This window comes from Propithecus coquereli, unplaced genomic scaffold (assembly GCF_000956105.1).
Source record: "Propithecus coquereli isolate 6110/MARCELLA unplaced genomic scaffold, Pcoq_1.0 Scaffold111, whole genome shotgun sequence".
Taxonomy (NCBI): Eukaryota; Metazoa; Chordata; class Mammalia; order Primates; family Indriidae; genus Propithecus; species Propithecus coquereli.
The window spans coordinates 8,349,625-8,371,468 of NW_012135081.1; positions in this window are offsets into that span (position 1 = coordinate 8,349,625).

Consider the following 21,844-nt stretch of genomic DNA (forward strand, 5'->3'; position numbering starts at 1 on the left):
GACTGAAGAATCTCATGTGCTAATAAACAATGTATCCACTATTTGTATGTTTAAAAAAATCTAAATCACCCAGCATTGCTGTGTCTAATTGTGTTTCACAATATCAGTGGGTAATTGTGCTTCCTATGAGAAAAATTTGTTCCAAAGGCAAAATGTCACCTTGCCATCAAATAATCCCACAGATTACTATAAACAGAGCTGGAGAAATTGTGCTATGACTGAGAAGATGTGATGTGAATCCCATTCATTACCCAAGACATGACTTCCATTGTGATTATCTTCCTATCGCATAGCTTCCTCTGCCATCTCCGGCTCACCTGCTGCCACACACACAACTCATTAACATTTGGTCAATACAGTACCATTTGTACAGTTAACCTCTGAGCAAAGAGGGGTCATTACTTCATTATGATGGATTCTGTAATAACACAACAACTTGTATCAAGGATTAATATTTCTCTTTTGTTCATTTATGGTTAAATTAATAATTAGTATAACACCTGGGTTTATTTATTCTTGTTCATTTATTCTTGTTTTATTGATCTTATGTTGAGAATTCAATTGGCTTAGAGGACACTTCAGAACCCTCTTGTCAAGGAAGAAGTACATTCCTTTCTGGCTGACATCTACTTTAAAAAGTAGAAGAAATATTTGGCAACATGTCTGGTCTGAATATGAAAAACATTTGTAATATAAAATGAACCAAAGGAACATAGAGGCTAGAAAGTCCATTTTGGTTTTTGGAAATTGAGAGTAGACTAAACTAGATGAAAGTCCTAGGAACTTGTTTATTGTGATGAGAAATTTGAAAGTAAGTTCATTCCGGCATTTTTAAGCCAAGTGTACAGATCTCAAGTTTGAGCTTTATTTTCACAGTTCTTTAGTATATTACCTGATTCCATTTGGTAAGCCCTTGTAAATGGCAGCACTCTATGTAAAGAAGTGGTTCATTTTCCCATAAGTAGTTATTCGAACTTTCTAAGTTGAGAATAGAATTATTATAGCAAGACACTTTTAAGAGGAAAAGGAATTTCACTTTTAAAAAAACATCTCTCATTATGAAGAATAAAAAAGTCAGGGAGAGGCAGCAAGGGAAGAGCTAATGTTTCTCAGAATCTCTATTAACCTTTGGTATCTGTACCCATTACTGTTTTTTCCAACAACTCTGGAATATTGTTTAGAAATTCTACGGTAATTAGGGGAACATTTTACAAAGCTTTATTTTATGCTTCTGTGACTGTCTTTGGAATGAAAGTTTGAATTAACTTGGCATGCTTACAATTTCCACCATGGGCAGTTGAATAAAAACCCTAACAATATCAGAGCAGAGAAATTCTCAGATCCAGGCCATCTTTTAAAATAGGTACTTTCTCTGGGACAATTACTCTATTAGGTGCTCTAGACAGTCTGTAAGGTGGGCATTATTGTCCTGACTAGAGAGGAAACTGAAACTCACAGAGATTAAGTGATCTGCTTAAGGCCATACAATCTGGCAAGTGGTAGCCTCCAAACTTAAAACTGAGTCTGTCTGACATAGAGCCATTGTTCTTTCCATCATGGTATATTTTACTGTGCCATTAATTCATAATATATCCAAGTAAATGTGGACAACAATTGTGTACATACCTCAGAAAAAAACAAATATCAAGAGGGGAGAATTTAAAGTGAATAAAAAGCCTGCCTACTATTCTGCAAAACTAAGTTTCATAATTGATGGAGACATAAAGTTTTTTCCAGACAAGCAAACACTAAGGGAATTTGTCATGACCAGACTTGCCCTGCAGGAAATACTCAGAGCAGCATTATGTATGGATCAGCACAATAGATACCCAATAGTACAAAATCACCCAGAAGCTAAAGCTCATAGCTTATATAAAACAATAGCACAATAAAGAAAAAAAAGCAATAAGGTACTACCCAACATGGTGAACTGAACAGCATCCTACATATCAATTCTATCATTCAATGCTAACAGTCTGAATGCCCCCACTTAAAAGACATAGGCTGGCTGAACGATGAAAAAACACAACCTAAGTATCTGCTGTCTTTAGGAAACACATCTAACCCACAAGGACTCTCACAGACCCAAGGTGAAGGGATGGGAAAAAATATTCCAGGCAAATGGAAACCAAAAGAGAGCAGGTGTAGCCATTCTCATATCAGATAAAATTGACTTTAAATCAACAACAGTAAAGAAAGACAAAGATGGTCATTATATAATTGTAAAGGGAACAATTCAACAAGAAGACATAACAATCCTAAATACATATGCACCTAACATAGGAGCTCCTGGATTCATAAAGCAAATTCTACTAGATCTAAACAAACAGATAAATAGTAGCATCATAATTGCCAGGGATTTCAACATCCCACTGTCAGAGCTGGACCGATTGTTGCAGCAGCAAATAAATAAAGAAACACTGGACTTAAACAGGACTCTAGAGCAAATGGAATGAACAGACATTTATAGAACATTCTACCCCCAAACTACTGAATATACATTCTTCTCATCAGCACATGGGACATTCTCCAAGATTGATCATATCTTAGGCCACAAAACATATCTCAACAAATTAAAAAACTTGAAATCATACCATGTATCTTCTCAGACCACAGTGGAATAAAAGTAAAAATCAATTCCAAGAGAAACACTCAAATCTACACAAAGTCATGGAAATGAAACAATGTGCTACTGAATGATTCTTGGGTCAATGAAGAAATTAAGATGGAAATCAAAAAATTCCTTGAACTGAATGACAAAGGGAACACAAACTATAAAAATCTGTGGGATTCAGCAAAAGCAGTCCTACAGGGAAAATTTATAGCCTTAAATGCCTACATCAAAATGACAGAAAGATCACAAATTAACAACCTAATGTAACACATCAAGGAAATAGAAAAAGAAGAGCAAACCAAATCCAAAACTAGCAGAAAAAAAGAATGACAAAGCTCAGAGTGGAACTAAATGAAATGGGAAACAAAAAAGCAATATAAAGGATCAACAAAACAAAAAGTTGGTTCTTTGAAAAGATAAACAAAATTGATAGACCTCTTGCTAGATTAACCATGAATAGAAGAGAAAGGACCCAAATAAGCTCAATCAGAAATGAAAAAGTGATATTACAACTGATACCACAGAAATACAAAATAGCATTCATGAATACTACAAAAATATCTACACATATAAACTAGAAAATGTAGAGAAAATGGACAAATTCCTGGAAACACACAACCTTCTGAGACTCAGTCAGGAAGATATAGAACTTCTGAACAGACCAATAATGAACAGCAAGATCAAAGAAGTAATAAAAAATCTCCCAAAAACAAAAAAAGTCCTAGACCAGATGGATTCACAGCTGAATTTATTCTATAATACCAAACCTACAAAGAGGAGCTGGTACCCATACTACAGAAATTATTCCATAACATCAAGAAGAAAGGAATCCACCCCAACTCATTCTATGAAGGTGATACTCTATCAGAGTATCATCCTGATATCAAAGCTAGGAAAGGACACAACAAAGAAAGAAAACTATAGACCAATATCCCTTATGAATATAGATGCAAAAATTCTGAACAAAATACTAGCAAACCAAATTCAACAGCACATCAACAAATAATTCACCATGACCAAGTGGGCTTCATCCCAGCGATGCAAGGATGATTGAACATATCCATATCAATAAATGTGATTCACCACATAAATAGAAGCCAAAAAAAATCATATAATCATCTCAATAGATGTAGAAAAAGCATTTGACAAAATCCAGCACTCTTTCATGATAAAAAAACCCTCAACAAACTAGGCATAGAAGTAACATATCTAAATATTATAAAAGCCATATATGACAAACCCACAGCCAACATCATACTGAATGGGGAAAAGTTGAAAGCATTTCCCCTAAGAACTGGAACAAGACAATGGTGCCCACTATCATCACTTCTTTTCAACATGGTGCTAGAAGTCCTAGTCAGAGCAATCAGGCAAAAGAAAGAAATAAAGGGTATCCACATCAGGAAAGAGGAGGTCAAACTGTCACTTTTCACTGATAATATAATTTTATATCTAGAAAATAAAAAAGACTCCACCAAAAGACTCCTGGAATTCATAAATAAATTCATCAAATCTTAGTTACAAAATCACTATGCAAAGCAGTAACATTTCTATATATTAATAACAATCAAGCTGAGAGTCAAACCAAAGACTCAATATTATTCACAATTGCTATGAAGAAAATAAAATATCTAGGAATATACTTAACCAAGGAGGTGAAAGACATCTACAAGGAGAAGTATGAAATACTGAGGAGAGAAATCACAGATGACACAAATGGAAAAACATACCACGCTCATGAATTGGTAGAATCAACATAATGAAAATGTCCATACTGCCCAAAGATTACAGATTCAATGCAATCCCTATCAAAATACCAAAGTCATATTTCACAGATCTAGAAAAAATAATTCTATGCTTCATTGGGACCAAAAAAGAGCCCCAATAGCCAAAGAAATCTTAAGCAAAAAGAATAAATCCGGAGGCATTACATTACCAGATTTCAAACTGTACTACAAGGCTACAGTAACCAAAACAACATGGCACTGGTACAAAAATAGAGACATAGACCAATGGAACAGAACAAAGAACCCAGATATAAAACCATCCACCTACAATCAACTGATCTTCAACAAAGCAGAGAATAACATACACTGAGGAAAAGAATCCCTGTTAAATGGTGCTGGGAAGATTGGATAGCCACACGTGGAAGAATGAAATAGGACCCCTATCTCTTATCACTCACAAAAATTAATTCACGATGTATAAAGGACTTAAATGCAAGGCATGGAACCATAAAAATTTCAGAAGAAAATGTAGGAAAAACTCTTCTAGACATTGGACTAGGCAAAGAATTTATGACTAAGACCCCAAAGGCAATTAGAATAACAACAAAAATAAATAAATAGGACCTGATCAAATTAAAAAGCTTTTGCACAGAAAAGGAAATAATCAACAGAGCAAACAGGCAACCTACAGAGTGCAAGAAAATATTTACAAACTATACAGCCAATAAAGGGCTAATATCCAGAATCTATAAAGAACTCAAACAAGTCAGCAAGAAAAAAAACAAACAGTCCCATTAAAAATTGGGCAAAAGACATGAACAGGGGGAAAAAAAAAGACATGAACAAAAGTTTTTCAAAAGAAGGTAGAGAAATGGCCAACAGACATATGAAAAAATGGTCAACACTGCCAGTCATTATGGAAATGCAAATTAAAACCACAATGAGATATCACCTTACCCCAGTTAGAATGGCTTTTATTAAAAAGTCCAGAAACAATAGATGCTGGCATGGATGCAGAGAGAAAGGAATGCTTATATAATATTGGTAGGACTGCAAATTAGTACAAACTGTATGGGAAAAAGCATGGAGATTCCTCAAAGAACTAAAATTAGACCAACCATCATCTTCAGCAATCCCACTACTGGGTATCTACCCAAAGGAAAATAAGTCATTTTATCAAAAAGACACCTGCACATGAATGATTATTGCAGCACAAGTCACAATCACAAAGATGTGGAGTCAACTTAATGCCCATCAGCTCATAAATGGATTAACAAAATGTGGTATATGTTTACCATGAAGTACTACTCAGCCATGAAAGGAAATGAATCTATGTCTTTTGCAGCAATTTGGATTGAACTGGAGACCATTATCCTAAATGAAGTATCTCAAGAATGGAAAAACAGGGCCGGGCGCAGTGGCTCACGCCTGTAATCCTAGCATTCTGGGAGGCTGAGGTGGGTGGATTGTTTGAACTCAGGAGTTCGAGACCAGCCCGAGAAAGAGTGAGACCCCGTCTCTACTAAAAATAGAAAGAAATTAGTCAGACAACTAAAAATACATAGAAAAAATTAGCTGGGTATTGTGGCGCATGCCTGTAGTCCCAGCTACTTGGGAGGCTGAGGCAGGAGGATCCCTTGAGCCAGGAGTTTGAGGTTGCTGTGAGCTAGGCTGATGCCGCGGCACTCTAGCCTGAGCAACAGAGTGAGACTCTGTCCCAAAAAAAAAAAAAAAATGAAAAGACAAACACCACATGTGTTCGCTAATAATTTGTTACTAATTGATGGGCACATATGGGCACAGAGAGAAGTAAAAGTCATTGGAAACCAAGGAGGTGGGAGGGCTGAAGGGGGAGGGGTAAAAAGCTACCTAACAGGTACAATGAACACTATTCAGGTGATGGGCATACATAGCCCTGACTTAAGCATTATTAAAGCTATCCATGTAACAAAAACATTTGTACCCCCTTCATATTTTGAAATAAAAAATTGAAATGATAAAAAAATCAATTGAATTTATGATTATATAGAACACCACACACCCAAACCTACATAAATCATTCTTTACCAAGGAGACTCTTCAATGCTTTAAATAGACTTATATATTACAAGTATAGAATTTTCATAATGGATTGGCTATACTTTATTTTTCAGAACCTGGAGCTTCACATGTATGCATGGTTTTGGATTTCTTTGGAGTACCTTGAATTGCAAAGTAGCAACACTTAGAGGACTATAATATTGCAACTAATCAACAGTTTGTATTGTGAATATTGCATCCAAACAAGAACAGCTGGTATGCCAGTTTAAATTTATTGCTTCTCACCTTCAAATCTACCCTTTATTTCCTGCTTTAGGAAAATGGAGCTGGATTCTTGAAATACTTCTCCTTTGCCAGCTGGAATGACGCTAAGCATTGTCAATAGAGGGCACTGGAGGAATACTAGAGAAGAAAACGTTCTTCTGATTCTAGTGCGCTCTCTTGGCAGGCTCCTGCTCTGTGTGTGGCTTCTACCTCACCAGGTTGGCAGCGCAAGGCACAGCTTTCTCCAGCACTCAGTTCCTGCGAAGTGTGGCTTCTCCAGCATCTGGCTCCTTCTCCAGTGCTCAGCTCCTGCAGTGCATGGCAACCAACAGCATTTGGCACTGAGCAGTTTCCCCTGGTAGTCCTTCATGCAGCTTTGCAGCAAGTTCCAAGGCATGGCATCTTCCTGTGGACGGCTTTCTCTAGCACCCCAGGGGATGGATTTCCAGAAAGTTCCACCAGTCTGACACCTCAACTTCTCTCTACCCAGTGAGCTATGACTGCACTCTCTCCAACACAGTCTGGATTTCAGCCCTAGGAGGAGGGGAGCTCTTTCTTGGGTACTCTACCTCAGCCAAGGGTGGTATCTGCAATTCCTGTATTCTTTAGCATTTCCCTTACTTCTTATTAGCTTATTCCCCATTACACTAATCTTCTGTTATAGTTAGACTTTCCTTATTAACATTACTGTGTGTTTTCTGTCTCCTGGTTGGGCGTTGACTGCTACAGCTGAGTAGCAATGTTCTGGGAGGTAGACACTACCTAGATATTGCAGAAATCTTTGATAGTCTAGAAAGAGTATGGATAGGCTTTGAGAGTGGCAGGGGTTGGGGGGACAGGAAGGATGTTTTAATATTTGATAGGTTTTAGAATAGAAAGATTATTCTAGGGAAGGATGATTTTTGGGTGGGGACATTAATTCTCTGCAGTGTAGTTTTCCCATCTAGAGAAAGCCAAAGGCTTCCCAGTGGACTGCAAGTCCTGATATGACTTGGCTACCCTCCCACCCCTGACCTCACCTCCAAACCCTCCCCCCATCACTCGCTCCAGTGGCTCAGCTACACCGGCCTCTTTGTGGCCCTTGAACTCCCAGGTATACCCTTGCCTCAATGCCTTGCACTACCTGGAATCCCTTCTTCTTGGAATAGTTTCCTCCAGACTTAGTCTCTCTCTTCCTGAAAGTCTTTGCCCCACTGGCCACTCTCTTTAAATTTGCATCTCTAACCTGGTGCTCCCTGTTGGGCTTCCCAGATTTTTCTCCACAGCACTTGTCACCTTCTAAGATGCCACATAATTTATTTATTTGTTTTGTCTATTGTTTGCCTCCCTCTGACTAAAAGTTCTATAAGGCAAGAATTAAAAAAAAATTTTTTTTCAGTATTCTGCTGCATCCTCAATATTTAGAACACTGCCTAAATATTTGTGGGTGAATGAATAAACCCCCTGTGTTACTAAGCTGAATATGACTCAAACTTATATAGTTTATAGTTTTTACACACAGTTCTCTCTCTCTGTGTGTGTGTGTGTGTGTGTGTGTGTGTGTGTGTCTTTAATTATATAACCAGAATTAAAGAGATGATAGACTTTGTGTTATGGACAACTTTTTTGTTGGCCTCTACTTCTTGAATGAGGGATTCCTATACTTGGATTGCTTTTGAGAGGTATTTTGCTTATGTTTTAAAAATTAATGATTGCAGTGGATGTTTGCCATTCTTGGTTCCCATTAGCTATCCCTCTTCTTAATAGCAACCCAGTTTTGCTTTGGTAGGACTATCAATTAGTGGCTTGATGACTCCTGACTCAGGCTAAATGACTGGGAGGCATTTACATTCTGTTTTTTTTTTTTTTCAGAGATGGGGTCTTGCTCTGTTGCCCACGTTGGTCTCAAACTCCTGGCCTCAAGTGATCCTTCTGCCTCAGTCTCAAAGTGCTGGGATTACAGATATGAGCCACTGCACCCAGCCCAGCATTTACGTTCTTGAGAAGAGTGATATAAAGACCAAAAATGGTTGACATTTTTTATTTCTGTGGCACTCCCTGAGTAACATTCATCAGGTCTTGCTTCTGTTTTTCTCTGGGGTTGCTATACTTCCTGCCCTTTCTGAGCCTGTTTATTCCATATCTTGTTCCATTTTGTGTTACCCTATTTTCTTCCCATACATTTCTTTCTCTAAGTTCGCCAGGCAGTACCTATTTCTTGCAACCAAATCATTTTAACTGAGAAAATAATTCACTTTATCATTAGAGGAGAATGTGTATGTTATTATATAGATTGAATACAATATGCCTGGATCAGTTATTTGGTAGAAAATGTGCTTTTTAAGACACTGAATATTTAACATAAAAATGCCAACTTCCAGTAGTGCGTTGCAATCCTGTTAGACAAAAGACAGTTAGGCAAATCAGATCAAGAAGTAGAAATGATGTAACCTCTGTTCACATTATGTTAGATAAAATACATGATGTTTTGGATGCCTCCTTTAGATCTCTTGTCATCATCAGTAGTTTCAGAATGAGTGATTGACACACTTAGATCCTGGTAAAGAAGGGCTCAGTTATAGAGGAAGAGAGAATCTGTAGTCAATTTATGTGACAAAGTGGCATGTTACAGACTTTTGCTACACAGAGAGCATCTTCATTCTATAATAGTTAGAATAAATTTTAAAGAATAATGGAGAAGTGCTCCACATACCTCATTTCCAAAACCACAGCAAACTGTTTACTGACATAATGAAAAGGTTAAGAAATCTGTTGGTGATGAGGTTAAGAAAGTTGGTGTATTTTCAATCCAAATTAATTCAAGATACAATAATAAATACTGTAAACATTGTTAAAATGTCACAAAATCTGGAAAAGAATATCTGATACCTATAGAAAATGAAAGTAGAATCATAGGAAGATATGTTCTCAATAATAGAAGTGTTTTCAGAGTAAATAACTTATTTTTTTTCCCTGAAAAATTGATAAAGATATCCAACTGATAGTACACACAAAATAAAGTTTTGGTGGGTTAGCTTCTGTTTTAATAATAATTTATTAAAAAAACCTAGGACTATATAAAAATGAGTATGTGCTAGTCATTTGTTTTGAGTTAGCTAATAGACTTAATAAGCATTTCAGAAGAGACTGTTTCACTTGAATTTTTAAATTCCTCTGCTATAGAAATGTATCATACTCCAACTAAAACAATTGATATTTTCTGAAAGGGACTGCTTATCTGGTGTGGCTACTTGGTGATCAGATTTTCAAAAAATCTTTCACTATAAAAAATTTTCAAACACATAGGAGAGGAGAGAGAGAGAGAGAAAGACTAACATTAGCATGCATTAGTCACTTAGAGGGCTTGTTTAAACAGATTGCTGGGGCTGCTCCCCCGCTTGCATTTCAGATTCAAGAGGTCTGAGGTGGGGCCTGAAATTTGCATTTCTAACAAGTTTCCAGGTGATGTTGAGGCTGCTGGTCCAGGGCCCACACTTTGAGAACCAGTATAATGAATTCCCATGTTCCTGTTCTCAGCTAATTATCAACACATGACCAACCTGGTTTCATTTATACTGTCTACTCACATTCCCCTCTTCTCCAATGGAAGGTTTAGAAGCAAAATCCACCCATTGCATACTTTTTTCCATAAGCTCTTTTGAACACATCTCTAAAACAGAGATGGGCAAAATCCATCCAGTTGCCTATTTTGTAAATAACAGTTTATTGGAACACGGTCTTACACATTTGTTTGTATGTTGTTCATAGCTGCTTTCAGACTATAGTGACAGAGTTGAGTAGCTGCAAAAGAGACTTTTGACCCATAAAGCTTAAAATATTTATTATCTGGGCTTTATAAAAAAGATTTGCTGACCTAAAAAATTAACATAAATGTCTTAATATCATCAAATATCTGACAATATTCAGGTTTCTTTGTCTCATAAAATTAAAAAAATTTTTGGTTTGTTCAAATCAGGATTCAGATAAAGTCCACACATTGTATTGATACGTCTTTTTCTTTGAAAATTCTTTTAACGTATAGGTTCCCTCTCTTTTTAAATTTTCTTATAGTTTATTTGTTGGACAAAGTGGATTATTTGTCCTATAGCCTTTCCCCATTCTAGATGTTGCTGAATGCATCCTGAGAGTGCCCTTTAACTTGTTCCTCTGTTGCTGTAAGTGGTCATTAAATTAAGAGGGTTGACCAGATTCAGGTTGACTTGTTGACAAGAATACTTTATAGATGGTATTGGATACTTCCTATTGCATCACATCTTTTTATGATGTTACCATTGATCAGTGGGTATAGCTGTTATCTAACTGATCCATCTATTCTAGACCAGCCATTTTTCTATCTAATGGTTCTAGCAGCTATTGCTGGGCATTGCCTATATCAGTAGTCTCAGCCTGGGCTGCTCATTAGGGTCACCTGAGGAGATGCTAACGCTCTCTACATCTCATTGTGAGGCCGCCCCTTGGTGAGTCAAACCACAATCTCTGGGGGTGGGATGTAGTCATTACCAGAGTGCTTAAAGCTCCCAAAGTAATTCCCATGTGCGGCCAAGGGTGAGAACCACTTGCCTAATCCTTTATTTCATTAGGGGCTCGCAAATTATGATAGCTTATCATTCCTACTAATTATTAGCTGTACTTTTTCTATATAGAACTTTCTCTTATCAACTATTTGGTTACTTTGAGGTGAAGTTCATATTGAAGAGGCAGAATAAGTGCTTAATTTTTTTCTTTACCAATTTTTAGGATAACGTGTTTGGGGGACATAATTTTGGCAGTAATGGTCAGGTGAAGGTCTACCTGCTCCAGGAATCTTTCGATTATGACAACACTTGGAAATTCTTCAGTTTGGGTCTTATGGTGACAGCAAAATGATTTTTCTTTTTTGGGTATGATGACACTCACACTGTAGCATCTGTGAGTACAAATGTGGTCACAAATTCACATTTACTTTCTGACGATTCTTTGTGCCATCTCCATCTCTGTATTGCTTAGTCCCTCCATTTATTCCTGAAGTCCTCCTGGAGGTGTGTCCCATCCATGCCTGCTATGTGCCAGGCACATACACATAAGAACAATTCTAGTTCTGCTGCCACTGCTGTTGCCTTGACGAGGAGCCTCATCATTGCACGAATGACTCCACTCTGGTTGGTCTGGTCTGTTGGGCTAGTGCTCAGTCCAGAACAATGGCCTCCCACACGTGTCATTCAAGGAAATGCAGATCTTGATTCCCCAGGACTGGGATGGAGCTGAGAGTCTGCATTCCTGACAAGTTCCCAGGTGATGCTCTTGCTCCTGGTCTAAGGACTATGCCTTGAATGGTGAGGAGCTAGACTTTGAATTCCAGTTTTGGCTCATCTGGGACACTCTCCTGAACAATTAACTCACATAGGAATATATAACAACTGTATATGGTCACATGAGGGTTTTGATACAAAAACCAAATTCCCTAGTAAGGAGCCATCCTAAGATGTGACTGACTCCTTTCCCTGGGCTGTCCAGGGTCTGCTGATCTTAATCTTTTGATCTGCTCTGGGAGGTTTCTTTCTGCAAACAGAGTCCTGATCTACAATCTCTGTTTATAAACTTCTCCCATGTTCCCAGTCAGCTGTTCTAAATCCCGGCTGTGCATCAGAATCCCTGTTGGAGTTCTTAAAAGAATGCAAGAGCTCTAGGGGTGGGATGCAGGCATTTCTATTTTTAAAAATCTCCCCAGGTGATTTTATGTGCAGGCAGAGTTGAGAATTGATGTTTTAAATATCATTTTTTTTTTCATTTTGGTGTTGAAGGTGATTTGCTCCCTCAAAAATGGCTCTGCAAAAAGCCTGCTGCTAATCCATGTGAACTTGGGGATCCTCTCGGTTCGTGCAGCTCCACGGCTCTGCCTTTTCCCAGTGCTGTGGTCTTGAGGGCTACAGGTTCTGTTCTCTTTCTGTACCTGCTGCCCAAATGGAAGGACTGTTTTATTTCACTGAATTTCACAAGATGAACAACTTCCCTCTTGGGGTCCCAGCTGAAAACATGATTTTCCCATTAGGCAGAAACACGGATACTAGGAAATGTCCTGTGCCATCAAAAGGCTGGTTGTGCATGTTCAGACGGTTTGCATGGGGCGTTTTTCCTGATATGGGGAGGGGGCAGAGCTTTCAGGCCCGTCAACACAGAGGCAGCAAAGTCTGTTGCAGACATCAGTCAGAAGGAGGAAAAAAGAACTGGAAAGGCTGGTTGCTGTTTAGGATTTAAAAAGCTTTAAAAGGTTGCCAACTGAGAAATGAGTTGTGCTGCTGCCCAATTATCCATCTACCTTCTCTGTTCCGCTGGCTCCCTGGTAACCGTGTACGGAGAGAAATAAATGATTCTAGGGCAGAGATTTGGAAACCAACCTTTAGAACTGTTTGCCAGATTCTGACATTAAATATGCCGAGGTTCATCCCTTTTCAGTTACTGGAGGCATCTCTTTGTGTACTAAGCACTGGGTTTAAATGCTTTTTTAAAAAAGTGAAATAAATACATTCCAGCTCTGTCCCTTTCTTTCCTAGGCCAAACAAATATAAATTGTTCCCAAACCTTTTCCTCATCGGGAGAAAAAGAAAAACCCTTAAAAAGAAAAGAAAAGAAAAGGAAGGAAAAGAAAAGAAAAAACATTGACTCTGAGATCTTGCTTAATTTAAACTGTGCTTGCAAAAGTCTGTCAGGTAGGTCTCTGAGAAGAACAAATGTTAAAGTCGTTTTGGGTTTGAACCATGTGATTTGAACCAGTGCTTAATGGCTTCTCCACTCCTGAAGAGGCATGTGAGGTAAAAGGTAAGGTGGAGATTGTCTCGCAAACTTCCATCCAAACCTCCTGTAGAACTCACCGCTCTCCCCTCCCTTGGGGTGTATTAGGCAAGTAGCCTTTGCTAGACCCTAGGGAGATAAGGGAATGATTTTCCTTATCCCTCCTGATAAGGACTATGCTAATCCCTCTGGGTCATACCCTAGGGAGATGAAGGAATAGAATGCAAGAGGGGAACTTATTTTTCTTATGCCTCCCACTTGTTTGATAAGAATTTGTTTACTCCTCCCAGAAAAATCCTCTATAAAACCCAAGGCTCTCCCCTTTTCTCTCGAGGATGCCTTTTTCAGCCTCCACCCATCTGCACCCAGATGTTCAAAATAAACAGCATTTTGCTACACATGAGGCTTCGTGGCTCTGGACTTAACAGACATCAGAGATCAGGCCGTGCACTGCGGGAACGCCTTGCTAAACAGTCAGGACTGAGAGGAACGGAACCGTGGAGGGAAGAGTACCTAAGGGAGATGTAGGGACCATCCCTGGGCAAAATTGGCTTAAGCCCAGAGTCAGCGAAACTGGGTGTGTGTAGGGACCATCCCTGGGCAAAATTGGCTTAAGCCCAGAGTCAGCGAAACTGGGTGTGCTCTCCTTGGCGCCAGAGGTCAATAGGCCTGGGCACGGCCTGTTGACCAAACAGAACTATTCCTCATGACAGACAGCTTTATGACAGATAACCAAGCGCCTGGGGTCTTACAAACAAGCCAATGCATCTCATTGTCCTACATACGGTAATGAGATAAAGAAGTTAAGATGCAAGAAGTTAAGATGCAAACGTCCGCTTCCCTTAAGCAATCGTCTGGAAGGAATGAAAATATATTTTCCTCAGGGCGCCCAAGGTAGTCACGTGCCAGGAAGTAGCTGCCGGACAGAGAAAAGTATAAGAATAAAGCGACTGGTGGAATCCCCACTGCAGTCTTGTACATCTTGTGTGTGTCTGTGCGTTTCTTTCTGTGTCCATCCCCCATTCTGCAATCCAGGCCGCGACAGGAGAACGGAAGTGAATCCAACAATGAAACCCTAAACAAGGCGCCATTTAGACCTGCGAGGAAAGAGGATAACTGGTGAGTTCCTTTGTGGGGAAGTGACATACCCCTTGAAAATCCCTCACCTCACAGAATTTCCTCGCGCAGTCTCTGGTCATTTACAGTCTTCAAAAACTCCAGGCTGAGAGGTGTGTGTGCGTGTTGGCGGGGATTGGGAGGGTGGAAGGGGGGATGGGGCACGGAGAAGGCTGGAGGATACCAAAACTCTCACAAGGAATTTACTTTGTTGTTCTAAGGGAAGGAGAAAGGACTGAGCATTTGAGCATCTGCTATGTTTTTTGGTGCTTTATAAATTATTATATTAATCCTTATCATAACCTTCTGAAATTGATTTTAAGAAATAGTAAACAGTCATTAATCACTAGAAATTTAAGTATGAAACTAAAATTGGAAGTGAACATAACAGATGGAAAATTTTGTTTTTTCTCTTTCCCATTTTCTTCTAAGGACATCGAAGCAGAATGGCTTTGCATGGCTGTGGATGTCCAGGTGTTTGCAGAATGGCTGGCTGTTCATTTTATCTTTCTATGGCTCCAAGTAATTTTTTTAGTAATTCCTTCTCATTTCCTAACAACACCTTCTCTTCCCTCTTCCCCTATTTCTCTGATGGGAACCAGCTTCATCAATATGGAAAAGGTGGGTCCAGTAACTGCCTTCTTCAAAGAACAATAGAGGACCTCAATTGAGTTTTAAATCACAGACTATCAAAGGAGATAAAGCCCCTGGGCAGGTAGCCCCAGGCACCTCTTCTCCTTCCAACGGTGTTATCTGTTTGGAGGGGGTGTTTTCTCACAGAAGACTAGGGAAATATTGTAACATTCTGGTTTATAAAATCTGAGTCAGGTGTGACTGGACCTTGGCCTAACTTCCTAGGCTGGACTCTATTCCTTTAATAACATCTAAGGTTCTTCTTCACCAGAAAAGATTCTTCTTTTGTCTTTTTTTTTGAGATAGAGTCTCGCTCTGTTGCCTGGGCTAGAGTGCCATGGTCATCAGCCTAGCTCACAGCAACCTCAAACTCCTGGGCTCAAGGGATCCTCCTGCCTCAGCCTCCTGAGTAGCTGGGACTACAGGTATGTGCCACCAGGCCCGGCTAATTTTTTCTATATATGTTTTTAGTTGTTCAGCTAATTTCTTTCAATTTTTAGTAGAGACAGGTCTTGCTCTTGCCCAGGCTGGTCTTGGACTCCTGAGCTCAGGCGATCCTCCTGCCTTGGCCTCCCAGAGTGCTAGGATTACAGGTGTGAGCCACTGTGCTCGGCCTTCTTTTGTGTTTTTTAAAACTCTCCAAGACTCTGACACCTAAAATGAAAGTCTAGACCTTGGAAGCTTTAAATGTTATTATTTTATTGATACAGAGTCTGAGGCCCAGGAAGCTTATGTAAAATGGCCAAAGAAGGTATCGGGTACGAAATGGAGTTGGGGCCAGAAGGCAGGTGCGTCTGTATCATGGTAAAGTCTGTGCGCCTCTATATACCACACCTCAGGCTGTAGGATCATTTCAGAGTGAGGCATCTTGGGGTAGGGATATTGGGTTAAGTTAGGTTTCTTTGTCTATTTACTTTATTCCCCAGCAAGTTTTTAAGACCCATGAAGAATTTTAGAGATAATTAATTGGTCCTACTGACATGTGCTTCTGTACTTTGTTATCCTCCTAGTCTGATTCTGCTGATGGCTGTAACTAAACCCACCGGCACCCATAAATAAGCCCTCATCTACAAAACTAAACCAACACACAAATAAACACTATTTGAATTCACTAAGTACAAACGTAATAAAACTCAAGCAACTTCAGGCAACAACTTTGCATTAGTAGTTATACTTGATTCCAGATAACCTGTTCAATCAAACCTCTATTAGTGACACACTGCTGCATAACAAATTACTGCAAAATCCAAAGGCTCAAAACAGTGATTTAAATGTATTACCTTTACAGCTGCTGTGGGTCCGGAATTTGGGAATGTGTGATGGCTGTGGGTGTGTCATTTAGGTGAGGCTGAACGATATTCGTCAATTCCTTTTCTAGTGTGTTTCCAGATGGGGTGGGCTCCTAGAGAGATTGTCTCCTGAGAGTTGGAGGATGGAAAAGAAACCGTGGCCATTTTGTAGCATACACGTACCTTCTCCCAGTCACTCAATTAAACACTAATCTAGGTGCGGCTGTGAAGGGATTTTGCAGGTGTAGTTAAAGTCCCTAATCAATAGACTTTAAGGAGATTATTCTGAGTGGAACTGACTTAAACAATGGGAAGTTCTTAAAAGAGGGCTTGAGGGTAGGGGTTGGGGGTGAGGGTATAGGGGAGAGAGAGAGAGAGAGAGAGAGAGAGAGAGAGAGAGAGAGAGAGAGAATCTTTCTATTTGTGGATAATGGCTTTGGCCTGTGTCCATGAATTCCAGTTTACGTGTGTCTTCTTTCCCTGGTGGCCTGTGGACTGTGCCTGTGGGGTTCCAGACAGCTTGCTGGCGATCTTCCCTTTCTGATTGCCTGCTCTATGGACTTCAGACTTGCTAAACCAGCCCCCACAATTTCATAAGCCAATTCCTTATAATAAATTCATATATTGCCTGCTGGTTCTGCTTCTCTGGTTGAACCCTGACTAATATAGAGTAGCTTAGCTGGGCTGTTATGGCTTGGGGCCTCTCATGAGGGTGTAGTCAAGATGTTGGCCAGTGCTATAGCCATCAAAGGCTTGACTGGGATAGGAAGATCTGTTTCCAAGTTGGCTAATTTACAGAGCTGGCAAGCTGGCGCTGGCTGTTGGCAGGAGTCCTTAGTTCCATGCCGCATAGACCTCTCCACAGAGCTCCTTAAGTGCCATTGTGGCGTGGCTGCTGCTTCTGCAGAGTGAGTGGTCCAAGAGAGCAAAGCAGAAGCAGAAATGTCTCTAACTGTCTAGCGTTGGAAGTCACTCACCATCACTCCCACTGGTTTCCACTGGTCACCCAGACCAACCCTGAAGCAATGTGGAAGGGGTCTATGCAAGGGCGTAAATACCAGGAGGTGAGGCTCAATAGTAGTCATCTTGAGGCCACAAAACCTTTCTCATTTTGACTCACTATTATGGTGCCATGTAGACATAGCTATAGTGAAATGGACAAAAAACATTTTATTGTAAAAAATTTAAAAATTTTAGATATAATTTAATATAATTTAAATAGTAATTTAATTTTAAAGGAAATTTAAATAAAGTAAAAATTTAAATACAGAGATTTTTAGATAAAAAAGTAAAGCATATAGTAAAATGCACCCCCATGCATCTATCACTAAGATTCAACAAATATAGAGTGAGCTAATTTTGTTTCATCTATTCCCTTTACTCCACCTTTTTTTTGCTACAATATTTTAAAGCAAATTCCTGAAGTCAGGCCATCTCACCTGTAAATATTTTCATTTGCATCTCTGGTAAGTTGTTTTTTTTAAAGTTAACCATCATGCCATTATTACACTCCCCAAAATGAGCAATACTAATACTATAGTATCATCTGATACCCAGTCCATATTCAAATTCTTCCCAGATCTCTTTACAGTTGGCTCATTTGAAACAGGATCTAAACAATGATCACTGTATTTGATTACGTCTCTCAAATTTCTTTTAATCAGCAACAGTTTCTCCTTTTCCTTTCTCCATTGCCTTTATATGAGTTTTAACACTTCACAGCACTGATGTGTTTCCATGACTGCAGTTATTGTTCTTTTTGATTTTCTTTAGGCCAGTGAGAGCCCCTTCAAGTTGGCTTCTATTTCCCTTCAACATGAACTCATGAGTCGTTGAAAACTTCCTTTCAAAAGCATGTCCCAGACTCATCTTGATGCATTTTCTGCCCCAGACTCAGAAAGATTCATTTATTTAAGGAGCCCTTTTCTTTTCAGTGGGAAACAGTATACAGATACCACAGGCTGGTGCTGGGGTGCCCACTGCTACTGTAATGTATTTGAAAAGTTATTTTACACCCTGCTAAATAAGCCAGCAAATAAAAGTAGCTGGATGTTCCACGTCTAATTTAGTCCAATCTGACGTGTTGTAATACATGTTATATGAGCGGGGACCCTTAAAGCAGAGTTTCTGCAGTGATAAGAGATCTTTAAAATGGGATGAGTTACCACTATATTACATTGTAGACGGAGTTCTTTTCAGAAGTCAAGGCTCTAGTCATGGCCAATTTTAGGCAAAACTGAAGTAGACATTATTCTTTTGTTACTTGCCAGCTTCTTTATCTATTCCTTTCCCCCATTTCTTGAGTCTTCATCTCTTCTTGCTCAGTGTTTGTGCTGATTTCTTTCCTCTCACTTGGGAGAAAAGCTGCTTCACATTTATGTTATTAGTGACTATCCTCCAAGGGAAGCAGTATATTGTAGGGGAAAAGAACAAGAGGTTTGTAGGCAAATGAAACTCGGTTTCAATCCTGGCTCTGCTTGTTCGTTTTATAAAAAGGATGCCTGTACGAAGATTGCTGAATCCCAAATAACGTGTCATTAATGGAGAAATTTCAGGAATTGGGAAGGAAGATGTTTTTGGTTTGAGGACACCTTCCAGATGTCTCCATTTTTTAATCATTTAATTCTATGTTTGATAAGAAAATAGAACTCTTTATAAAGTTTTACCCCATAAAAGAAAACAGATTTTCCCTTTCTGTTGGTGTTAAAAACAAAACAAAACCTTTCAAATCTCTCCTGATGTAGAAGGGCATTAAATGCCTTTTTGTAGAAAGACTTTCGGAAGATGCAAAACCATACGTCCCATACATCCAGGGGTTAAAGCGGGAAGGACAGATTTTTATTTTTTCTGCACCAGAGTAAATATGTCAAGTATGGCCGTATTTGCATATGCTGTATTTTAAAATCATGCTTAAAACTGCCTCATATATTCTGAATCTGGCAAGTGGAAGACAAGGAGGTCACCTGTACAGCTGGTTCAGGTAATGGAATTCCCACCAGGCACATTTAGAAGCTCCAAAGTAATGTGACGAACAGAGCACTCCATCTGTCGGGAGCCCGTTGAGGCAAGTACCACCAGCTCCACAGACACTTTAATATGGGTAGCCTATCTTGAGGGCGGCCATTTATATTAAGTATTTTTAATTTCATTTACTTTCCGTGTAATTATTCTAGAAGTCACAAATACGAACTGTATAGGAGCACATGTGCTGGCAAGCATATATAATATTTCAGTCTTAATGATAATACATGAAGAAAAAAATGGAAACATGTTTCAACACAAGGCACTTTATAAATCATGCATTATTAAAAACTATTTAATAAAAGCTTGGTGACAGCTTATTCATGATATTCAAAATGAACATGAACAGCTACATGAAGAATATTTGGGATAAGAAAATGTAATAAACCATTTTTAAAACATGCTATCATTTTAAAGACTTTGGGTCATTAAAGAAAAAACACAGGTAATTAAACAGAAAGATTTTTTAGTGAGTTATTAAATTTAACATGTAACCAAAAATAGGTGGTAGGATAGGTTAGGTCACTACAACTTCTGCTATTAACTAACCTTTAGCATCGATATTTTTACTGAATTCCATAGCCCTCATCTGGGAGCAGAAGTTCTCAATCAAGGTTTGTCCTTTATGAAATGTGTCACAAATAATTTGTTACTGATGATAGTTACCAAAGTTTTAAAATGAATTACTTCATTTGGAAATTAGTGCAAACTCAAAGTGATCTGCATGACGAGGTCACCCAAGGACGTGGGTCTCCCTGGCATTTCTGTGAGCCTTAACAGATAAGAGTGAATTGGGGAGGGGAATTCAACACAACCTGCGGCATATTCCATCTGCACCAAAGCCCTTAATCTTAGTGCTACACGTGAATGTCATTCATCATGTATGCAGTGGGTATAATAAGATTGGGAACTGCCAAATACTCAATGAGCAAAGGTTGATTATGGTGCTAGAGACCCCTTGGGCGTTGGCCTGTTAAAATCCCCTATGCTTCTGGCTTAGCTCTCTATGATAAGGGATGATGCTTAATGTTTCCACAAGCCAGTGTTTTTGTTACGTTTGTTAATGAAACGTCCTTCTACAGTACTTGTGTGAAGAATGCTCCCAAAGGAGAGTGCTTGTTCAGGAATGTATATTTTCCTGGATTATGAGTTAAGGGTCCAAGAAAAGCAAAGTGTGACATCACTTGACAAAAGTAAAAAAAATAAAGCAGTGAAAAGTAATAATGGACTCTTCACTGAGCTCTTTTTATGATCCATAATATTACATATTCATTGAGCACTTTAAATATATATTAATTGTTTCAACACTCCTCTGAGGTAAGTATTTTATTTCCATTTTACAGATAAGGTAACTGAGCCTCAGGGAAGCTAAGAACTTTGCTCAGAGTTCCAGTGGTGAGTGGCAGAACTAGGTTTAAACCCATGTCTTTGTGACATTAATGGCCATAGTCATGTTTGCTATGCTGTATTGTTGCATAGGAATGGTCCTATGCACTCCATGAGTGCACCAGTTCAAGAGATGTAATAAAAATTTTTCTATACTAACATCAACTTATGCTTTCAAAGCCCATTACAGATTACAAAACTTTTCATATATATTATTTCACTATTGAAACAGCTGGGGAATACCTTCTCTATGGAGATAAGACCCGTAGGGTTTGTGTGCGTGTGTGTGTGTGTGTGTGTGTGTGTGTGTGTGTGTGTGTGTATGTGGAGAGAGACAGAGAGAAAAAGAGAGAGTGTGTGAGAGTGTGACCATTTTATTTCTTGTTACTTAGAATGTGAAAACAATATTAAATAAGTGTATAAGTTTTAAAGATCCTCATTTAGATTGACCTGAAGATAGATAGACACTGTTTCCTAATAAAATAAGAAATAGGGCCCAACCCTGACTCTTTAGACATGAACCAATTCTTGGCTTCTTTTCAGTTCTTGATTCATTGAGGGTTCCTGAAGAGTCAGGCTTGTATTTCAGTTGTTCTGAATCAAGCACCTGTGAATCTTAACCCCCAGATTATATTACTCCTGACCTGTGGGCAAAAGGCATCAGTAGACTCCATTGTGAGGACCTTTGGACCAAAGAGGCAGGGGAAACTTGGAGGAAGGACAATGAGGAACTTCACAAAGTACTGGTTTGTAGATCATACATTTGGTCTTCCAAAAGTATTAATTAGGCTTTCGGTAGACTGGACATTTTAGAGAACAAGAGAGAAGTCACAAGCTTGACCTTCAAAGTTCAAGTTGTAGAGGTATCATGTATAAAATATGTTTTTTCTTTTCTTTTTTTTTTTTGAGACAGAGTCTCACTCTGGTTGCCTGGGCTAGAGTGCCGTGGCATCAGCCTAGCTCACAGCAACCTCAAACTCCTGGGC